This window comes from Artibeus jamaicensis, unplaced genomic scaffold (assembly GCF_021234435.1).
Source record: "Artibeus jamaicensis isolate MK-2021 breed Jamaican fruit bat unplaced genomic scaffold, CSHL_Jam_final scaffold_833, whole genome shotgun sequence".
Lineage (NCBI taxonomy): Eukaryota > Metazoa > Chordata > Mammalia > Chiroptera > Phyllostomidae > Artibeus > Artibeus jamaicensis.
In genome coordinates, this window is record NW_026522056.1 from 27,822,546 (window position 1) to 27,833,197 (window position 10,652).

Here is a 10,652-nt window from a genome sequence, read left to right on the forward strand (position 1 = left end):
CGAAGTTATCTCCCTGCCTGGATACCCTGCGCCAGAACCATGAGTGATCGTCTACTCTGAGGATCACCCTCTGAGGCCCAGTTAACCCGGTCCTCTCTGAACAATAAGTCCCTTTTACTGTGGGAATTATACAGAGCTGCACACATGGGTGGTCTAATTTAGTTATTAATTGTTCATTTCGCTCCTCATCGTTACAGATGGACTCTGTTGGAATTTGGAATGTCATCAATAACGTTTCTTGTGAGAATTTTTCCTGATCTGAATATGTGTAACTACCATCTTTTTGATGTTCTGTATTTCAATTAGTGTTTGATACATTGCTTCCAATACACCCTCCAAAGGCTTTCCTAACAGGCCACAATGACCTAGTTCATTGTTGCTTGCAAAGAGTGTTGTCAGAAATTGTTTTTCATATTATAGCATATGTTACTTAAGAATACTGGTATACAAATTTATACTACTTATATCAGTGTACAATGCTGTGAATGGGCACTTTTGCAACTTACCCATTAATTGTAGTGGGTAAGTTTCACTTCCCACCCATCCCCCTACTGTGTAAAGTATATTTATTTTTTGAAATCGGGTTATACATGGAGCTTTAGCTGCATCCCCTTCTTCCTCACCCATTTCAGAGGGACACACAGGGCCATTGGTATTGGATTTTGAGTTTTGTAAATTGTGTAATCTATAATGAATATAATAAAGCAATGACTTCTTATAGGATGATATTTTCTAAAGGAAGCCATCTTAAAATAGATCTACTGCCTTTTCATTGAATTGTCATCTGGGACCCTCTTCTGAAGCCCTCAGAGAGCCCTCAGTCTCAGGTCAAGGTGGAGGAGAAGGCAGGACTTGGGCAAGTCCTCAAGTCCTACAGGTCCAGGACTGCTGGGGTGGGGGTGGGGACTGAGGGGTCCTGGGATGGGGACTGAGGGAGCTGGAGCATTACAGAGAAGGACGTGTGTGGAGGGAGAGGCACTGAAGTCTGTCTGTGCAACTCGAGGGTATGTTCTTGACTGAGAGGGAGGGAATGTGCAGGGCCCCACAGGTGGGGCCCAAGTTCTGAAGGTAAACTGAGGCAAGGAGTCAGGGTCCTGTGGCTGGATTCTGATGGTTGATGTGGGCAGATGAGCAGAAGAGAGCAGGGAAGGTTTGGGAATGAGAGGGAAGGAAAGGAAGGGGGGTTCTGCGCTCACAAGGGGGCCTGGGTCTTACCTAAAGGGAGGGATGAGGAGAGGGGCAGGGGGCAGGACAAAATCACCTGGGGTTGGTGAGGAGCAGGCGCCTGGATAACCACTGAGAAGGTGACCCTTCCTTTCATCCAGGACAAATCGAATATAACCTTGAGCTGTGAGGAGAGCATAGGTCCAATTGGGGGAAAACCAGTGCAGAGAACCAAGGGCATTGGTGTGAAGAGGGTGAGAGAATGGATGGGAAAGGAATTGAGCTAGAGTCCGAGGACCAATGTGGGACTGAGGCAAAGGAGGGCCCCTGGCAGCAGGGTTCTCTTTTCAAGCTGGTTAGCAGTCTCAGAGGCAGCAGGGAGCCACCCGAGCGTGTGTCTGCCTGTGCAGGAAACTTCTTTCTCTCTCGGGAACATAGAAACCCTTCTCCCAGAAAAGGTCTACTTAGTGTTTAGTAGTCAAGACCACTGAAATCCTTCCTAAGCAAAGTTACCATGATGAGTGAAAGAGACCCAAAGTAATGGCCATGATCAAAGAGGTATATAGTTTTATGACTGATGTTAATAATAAAGTAGATGGAAATTAGACTATAACCCCCCCAAGTGAATGACATGGCCCAGTAAAGGGTCTCCCTGAAGTCCCTGGACTCAGTGACCCTGGCATGCACCAGGCCGTATGTTCTCTGTTGACAACGGGATGCAGCAGTACAGCATCACAGTTCCTGATTGAATCCCTCCGGCACAGTGCTAGTGGGCAGAGCTGTCAGAACACATCCTCACCTGCCTCCCAGGACACTCAACAGCTCTTAGTGAGTCTGTTAATGTCTGATGGAGTGGGCTCCCTACAGGGCAGGCAGCTCTCCCAAGGTATATCCAACTCTCCCCCGACTCTGAACTTCAGGTGCTTTGCACAGTATGTGTCCAGCAGGATATCATCCTTAACTGTCCTAGGGCTCTGCTCTCCAGTCTTCCTGGGAGCCTCCCTGGTCTTCTCAGTTCCCAATGTCAGCCCATTTCTCTGGACAGTGGCTTCCTCTGAGATCTGGGCCCAGCAGGAGTGTACTGAGCGAGCACCCACAGGTCTGGGCCCCTGTGGAGGAGCTAGACATGTCTGCTTTCAGGGGCATGGGTGTCCCCTCTGAGCTTTCCTGCTGAGGGTGTGACCTCTCCTTGGACTTATGAGGCAACCTAGGACATCCAGAGGCACAGTCCCATGATTGCCTTTAGGCCCACTATTCATCAGAAACAACTGCCCCCTGTTCACCTAAGACGACCTGGTCCTGGGTTCCATTGGAAACTAAAAAGGAAAATCACATGGGTTGCTCAGTCTCTCGGGAGGTCAGAATTGCAGCTGACTTCAACCTGGGGTTTGGGGGACAGAAACCTGTACTGTCCTGAGCAGATGATAAAATACCTTCTTCACCATCCCCACCAATGGCTTCCTATTTCCCTCCCTGCCTCTACAGTGGAGTGCCTTGGGGGTATTTTCTCTGGGGAATCAGAGTCTCTGTTAGTACCTTCATTTGGGGACTGGTCTAGTGGTCAGAGAACACGTGAGCCAAAGGCATCCTGGGAGCATTTCCCCTGGGTGTTGAGGTTCAGTGTTGGCATTTGTTGAAGCACAACACTACCAGTCCTGGGGACAGAGACTTAACATCCCCTTTATGAGAAGGCCTCATTTTGCTCCTGGAAAGCACATTGTGTTAATTATTTACAAATAAATAATCAACTTGTGTGGTGGATGATAGTATTTGGGATTCATCTTATTGCAGCATTATTCTCTGGGATGCTGAGGGGTGGAGAAGAATGTCTTTGGTCTAATTGGGATGATTGGGGTGAGTACATCAGCAATTTTCTAAGATACAGAGTGTTGTTGTGGAGTTCACTGAATTTCCAGATAGCTCAGTTGAGAGGTTTTGGAATAAAATTGGAGAAACTTTTCGTGGGCCACGTGGGCAGGTCTGTCTGTCTCCTGTCCCCGTGTTGCTTCTAGACTCAGACACATATGTTGAGGGTCCACCAAGGTTTTCGGGCAAGATACCTGTGATATTGCCCCCCTGACGTTCCCTGTGCAGGGACCTGGCACCCTGGATGCCATGCCTGTCGGGTTGAAGCTGGGTGTCATGCCACTGCCACCTGAAGGGGAGAGGGATGCTGTTGGTGGGCAGGTGGAATGTGGGACCCGAAGTCTGCAGAGAGACGTGTTAAAGAAAGGGGTGTGTGGGCCTCAGCCCAGATCCCTATCCAGGTGCACAGGGGTGCAGGCCTGAGGGTGTTTGCTCAGAACCAGGTAAGGAAAGACAACACCAACAGTGACCTTCCATAGCCGCAGATTTTATTGTTTCCCTCTGCAAGCATGGCTATATTTAAAAGATTTAATTTTGCACTCCATATTTTCTGATCACTTCACTCTCCTACATTTTATGCCACGACTTTTATAAGCAGGTATTTTCTGAAAGTCTCAGCTATTTCCTGAGTTGGGTGTTACAGAATTCTTTCTTACACACACACATGCAGGAACACATACACAAACCTGCTGTTATTTTCTGCAATGAAATATAAAGGAACATTGCTCTACTCTGATTTGAGGATGGCTCTCCTTGGTGTGGGAATCTCTAGGTGTCTGCAACCTAAGTGACCATGGAAGTGCTTACCTTCCTGGTGCAGAGAGCATTTTGTGCACTGTGAATCCTCATGGGTACCAGGAATGTTGCTTTCCCAACAGAGGACTTGTCGTGATCTTCCACTGAATAGTTGTGCCAATGCAAGGGATTGCTAAGAATTGTTGAAATTTCTCAAGAAGCCTCACCCTCTGACGTCCTGTGTAAGTGTTCAGTCCTTTCCCCAGTTTCAAATGCACATGAGACCTGGTACTTGGCTGACTCTTAATAGTAGTCACAGACCCAGGGCCTCTCCCTGTGAAGTTTGCTCATTCTACCAATGATGATAAATGGAGCATTAGCAGTAATACTCTGAACCAAGCATCCAGTGTCTTTTATACTTAGCGCTGTTGCTGAAAACACCTGTGTCAGAATATTTACAGTGTGCCTTCTGTTACAGTATCTGAGGTCAAGTTGCAACTACAGGCTTTGGCTCACTGACACCACTCAGAATGATCAGTGACATGTAACATGCTTTCCTGGACTGAGGAGTGTGATGACCAATGGACCTTCTATATTGTTCACACAGTGTTTGTTTTTATTAATATATTTTATTTATTATGCTATTACAGATGTCCCATTCCCCCTATTCATTCTCCTCCACCTTGCACACCCCCTCACACCCATATTCTCCCACCTTAGCTCATGTCCATGAGTTGTACATATGAGTTTTCTGGCTTCCACGTTTACTGTACTATTCTTAAATTCCCCCAGTCTATTTTCTACCTATCATTTATGCTACTTATTCTCTGTGCCTTCATCCTCCCACTCCCCCACTGATAAGCCTCCATGTGATCTCCATTTCTGTGATTCTGTTCCTGATGTAGTTTGCTTTTTTTAGGTTCAGTTGTTAAAAGCTGTGAGTTTGTTGTCATTTTACTGTTCATATCTTTGATCTTCTTTTTCTTAGATAAGCCACTTTAACGTTTTATATAATAAGGGCTGGTGACATTTCATATAATAGGTGATGATGAACTCCTTCAAATGGACCTTCCTTAATGCATGGGTCTGCTGTTGTGTTTAAATGCTAGCTGCAATCCATGTTCCTCCACCTGCCTTACATGTGTGATTCCATGTCATATTAGGACAGAATATTTACTGAAGGCTTTCATAAATTTTTCTCTGGTGTTGGGTTCACTCTTGTCGTCTAGGGGAAGAACGATGAATGAAGGACTTCCTGCACACCTGACATGTGTATGGCTGCTCTCCAGTGTGGGTTCTCCAGTGTCATCTGAGATTAGCATGCTGACTGAAGGCATTCCCACACCAATGACACTCATGTGGCTTCTCTCTAGTGTGTGTCAGCAAACTGGAGGAATGTTTGCAGTGACCAGCAATGGGGGGACTGGGATTCTCCCCAACAGCTTTTGGATGGAATGTGGCCCTGGTCGTTCCTTGGGTGGACTTCCTGTTTCCCAACTCTAAGGGGATAAATGTCTTTTAAGCTTCCTTCTTCATGGGAACCTTGTGAAATTCATTAGATGTCCTAGTTAAGGTGTCCTGTATGACATCTAGTTTCCAAAGTGATTTCTCCAAGTGAAATCAGTTTTACTGTTGATTTGTTCAGATTTTAGGTAAGAAGCAAATAATATATACAAGCTGAGCCATAAAAACAAAATCCACGGTGAGTCCCATAAACACAGGGCTTTCTGTGGAAATCTGAGTACCCTACACTTTGCTCCTGTCTTGACATCTGCAGTGACACACACACACTCGCACACGTACACACTATTTGATCTGAAATAGGCCACAGTACCCATTAGCATCCAGTGAGCATCCTTGTATTGCTGCAGCCAGCACCTCCTGGCGGGTGCTGTGCCCTCTGTTCCTCCCACACAGGCCTGGCTGGGACTGCATTTCAGAGCAGACCAGCAGGAGGCATTACAGGTCTGAGGAAGCCTTTCATAGGTTTTTGGAGACCTGGAAGATTCAGCAGTTGCTGGATCTGTCTGGTGGGAATCTGTCTCCATGGCTTGCCATGCATCATGAACATTTTTGGATGAATTAGGGTACAGTGAAGATTTACAGAGGCCCACGGGGGCCAGAACAATTGTGTTGGGTACCTCTTTTTGGCCATAGTGGGTCTGGGGCTTTGGGCTATGGCAGAAAGCTTACAGAGTGCTTAGGAAGCTAGTAACACCTTTTCAGTCCTTCCAGGATAGCAGGAGCCATTCCTGGGCATCCGTGTGGAATCAGAAATGTTTGGGGAACAAGGACATTCTTTTATAGACTCAACCACCGTAAGTACACTCTCCACTTGGCTTTCTGCCAGCAGGGCTGGATATGTGCTCCAGGAGGGGGACAAGAGAGACTCCAGAGGCCAGTCCCAGGTGCCAGGACCATGAGTGCAGGGCAAACCTGTGGCTTCCCAGGGAGAAGGCAGTGTGTAGGGAAGCAGCAGTCCTGGACTGCAGGGACCTGGACACTCCTCCTGAGCAGAGGTTACCTAAGAAAGACCACTGAGCTAATCCACAGTGAGAAGCATCCTAATCAAGGGCAACTGATGCTGGTTCTTCTGTCCTATGTGAGTCCAATGGCGTTGCTGAGAAAATGATGTGTGCACACAGAGTAGAAGACATTTCTACAGAACCGTTTGAGACTTAACAGTCTGTTAGAACAGAGACTGGGATTCATTTATCTGTGTGTCTGCAATGTCTAACAGGTAGTACACTTACTAGCACCTTCCTCACCATCATTCTCACTTGCCTCCCCTTCTGAATCACTGCCATTACTAATTCAGCACAATTGCCCTGGCGGTGTGGCTCGTTTGGTCAGAGCATTGTCCTCTAGAAGAAAGACTTCAGGTTCCATCCCCAGATGGGGTGCATGCAGGAGTCAGGCCAACCAATGTTTCTCTCTCTCCTTTCCTCTGTCTTTAGCAGCAATGGAAAAGTATTCTTGGGTGAGGATTTAAAAAAGATTTCCCCCAATATACACTGTCTCAACATCATGCTCTTAGAAAATAATAAATAAATCAAGAAGTGCTATTGTTCTTTCTCTGTCCTCAACCTACATTTTACTGAACCTTAAGACCCTCTTCCTCATGGAAACAAATATTTGCTTCAGGTACAGTGATATTGCTTGCACCTCCCAGGACATACTTGACCAGATGCTTTAGAGATTTGCTTATGCTCATTTCTGTTCCTATTTTTTTCTTAGCATCAGGCAGTGTGGGGTCCCAAAGGAGCTGCTGTAAGGCTTGCCAGAGAAGGATGGTTATACCCCTCTAGTCCATGTTTCTTTCTCGAGTGCAAAAGGGCACACTCAGTCTTAAAGTCACCTTGAATCACCCCGTGTAGGTTGTGTCTGGGAAGACCAAGGGTGGAGAGGCAACAAGAAAAGCCAGGGACTGATATAAAGCCATGGAGACGGGGGCAAGTCTAAAGACCACCAAATACTGGGTGAGTTTTCTTTTGCTCAGTGCAGTCCTTACAAGTATGGCTACCATTTGCATTTGACTCCACAGAGCGGTGGTGTGCCCTCTCTGGTGCAAGCCTCTTAGAATCACCAACTCCTGAAGGACAAGACCAGAGAAGTTTGGAAGATGTGAATGATGAGGAAAATGCCCCATCTTCCAGTACCCCAATCTTATTCAGCTTCAGTGGTGAAGCAGAGATGATTTCACACACCTGAAGAGCCTTACTGGTTATCTCTGCTAGGTCCATTTTTACCTGACCTGGCATTCGTTTGGTAGCAGCCAGAAGAGGACACATTCGGTGCTCAGGTGACTGCACTTCCCATCATTGACTTTGCCATGGGGACACTTCTTGGTGTGTGTCCGGAGATTGGGGCTTGTGTGTCGGATTCTCTCAAGCTCTCAGATGCTCTAAACTAACAAAGGCTGGTTACCTGAGACTTGGTTCAAAAGAGAAATAAAATGGCAAAGGAGAGTGATTGTTCTTATGGGGAGACCATGTCCATAGAGACACTAGGACAGCTGATGACTTCACTACAGTCAGCAGCTCCTGGAGCCTGTGGGATGACCTTGTCTGTGGGGGATGTTCACAATTGTTACCTCATTAAGGGTTTCAGGGACAGAGGGCTCCGTATGGGCAGAATGGCCTTCACAGGAGACCAGTGAGTCCTTGTTCTTTTAGATGCTCAGTCCTCCAGGATAATGGGACTGACAGTTTTGAGTGAAAAATTGTCAAATGGAAACAAAAGCTTAATGATCTATTGCAAAAAAAGTGGAAATGTAACAACAACAAATTTTTGGCTTCAGTTGAAATGATGAAGCCTCGGGTGATACTGCAATTCACTTAGGCAGGACGGGACATTTTGTCATGTGTCTCTCCAGACTCCAACAAGTCTGGTCGGGTCTATCCCCCAGTTCCTGTTCTGAGTTCTGTGAGTCTAGATCGGGTTGCAGAGCTTGTCACACTGTTTGTCAGTTTTCTGGCACATCTCTGTCTTCCCCACTAAAAGTCTTGCAGCCTTTTCTTCTTTCCGCGTGAGCATGGGGGCCAGGTGTTCCCTGTCCTCTCCCCCCTGTCCTTGGTAGACAAGTGCAGAGACAGTGACACAGCACACTCATCCCAAAGGCACAAGTGCTGCTTGGGGTTCTAAATGTCCCCCTCTGGATTTCTCACTGGAGGTGTGGGTCTGCCCAGGTCTCAGATGTTCTCTGTTCAGGGATGGATAGTTCTGGACACTGTTGCATACACATCGTTATAAAATTTTCACAGTCTTGCTTTAAAGAGTTTCAGTAGCAAGTGTTTGTGTGTGGGAGCTCAGAGCACTGATTTTTAAATATTCTATATAAGTATAATCTATTCAGTTCTGGAAACACTGGAGCTCAGATGATCCCCAAGGCTGCTCCTAGCTCTGATGTTTTAGTGTTCTATTCTTATCATCTGAGTGTGAACCTTAGACTTAGTGGTTGAGCAAATGACATGGGGTGTATATGCGTAGAGGGGATGTATGTGTTCACACATGCACACATATACAACATGAGGAAGGTGGAACTATTCTTTATTTCTTGTAATGTCCAATCCCCAAATTGTAAGTAAACCTTAAAAGAAGAACAATGGCAATGAGGAATGACTAGTTTAACAGACAATTAACAATGGGGGCTGAGGATGATGAGGACGAATTAGGTCAACATCAGTGAGAACAGAAAGGGAAAAAATACAACACAGTTTTGAATGATGAACACCTGGAGTATGTTTTATGTAGTTATTTTAAAGATTGTGTGATTTACCAGGAATAGGCATTTCGAACAATTTTAGCCCAAGCATCAGGTAAATGATAACAATTTTGACCAATGTTAAATGAAGATCAGTTTGAGAAAGGGATGATTTGCAATGAAGGCCAAATCGCTCTTGGAAAGTGCTACCATAGAAATCCGGTGGAAGATCAGTAGCTTAACAATGTTCAGCATGAAGTGGGAGTTAGAAATCAGTGTGGTATTTCCATCAGACCAGCTGGCTAGGTGCCCAGAAAGGACACTGGGAATTGGGAACACAGGGAGTGGTTACACTGTACTGGAAGGCTGAAAGGGCACAGGATTGAATGACCACAGCATTGAATGACCTCCTCTGGGTTTGGAGGAGGGGAGGGAAGGAGGGCGTGATGGGGGCGCTGGTGCTCTAAATGGTGCAGTTAGTGACATGCACAGTTCAGGGTGCACCTGTGAGTTTGGAGTGAATAACCAATATCTCTGAGTTGGGTGCACCCGGGAAGGATACTTAAGATTCTAGGGGAGTGGGCTCTGTTCCAGGAGATCAGACACATGGGGAGAGCACTTGCGCAGACTCCAGACTTTGGAGAAGAAAACTGGACCTAGAGACATGGAAGCCAGGGTGCTCATCGAAGCAGGTCAGAGATCAAGCTGGTCCTCCTACTACCAAGAGGATAGAACCTTGCTGATGGGGTTCTGAGCATGCTCAGGAGTCCACTGTGAACACAGGGGGGGCTGGAGCTTAGGCCACCCCCTGCTGTCCATTGGAGCACAGCCACCGGGACCGGAAGTGGAAACAGGTGCTCACCCTCATTGTTCCTTACTCCCTCGCCCCCTACTCCTTGCCATTCGTTCAAGGCTCAGGGAGGAAGCTAACTGACCAGGGCTCTGGCAACGGCAGTGTAGGTCTCCACATCACAGAGTGGGTGCGGAAGAGGAGCTTGGAACCAAGGCCAGAAAAATGGTTCCATTACCCTGGGGGGAATGGGTTGAAACCATAGGAGTGGGAAGGAGACAGGGAGTCCAGAGGTGGAGCTAAGAGGAAGAAAGGAGTATCTGTGAGACTTAGGTCCCTGGCGTGCAAAGAGGGAGAAAATGAAGGAAATGGATCACCCTGCTGCGCTCTTCAGAGGACCAGAGGGTTGGGGCTCACCTCAGGTCATAGGGTGGAGTCCCGGAATGGTCATCAGGAGATGAGTGAGAAGAGCATACCTAAGGTGCTGGTCTCTTTACAGACCGATTAGGCGTGATGAGGGCGAAGAGATTTCTGTAGGCTGTGAAGTGAATATGGTACAGAAACAGTGGGGACAGAAAGTAAGCGCAACCTTCGTCTTTTGGCAATGAAAGACAGAGGAAGGAAGAAAAAGGAAGGGGAAAAAGCTTAAACACATTTAGATTCTCAAAGGCAGTTTCTTCCAAGTCCATTGATAAGGAATTTCTAGCAAATACAGAACCCTGGGCTAGTTCTCCCAACTGCAGCAGATACTTTGCTCGTTTTCCGTTGTGTAACTTTCAAAAAGTATCCAACAGCATGTGAAGACAGATAGCATTATCAGAACACTTTTACAAATATTTTCATTTATGTTAAAGCCTTTTACAAATTACCTTAATCAGGAAATTGTGTTTGTTC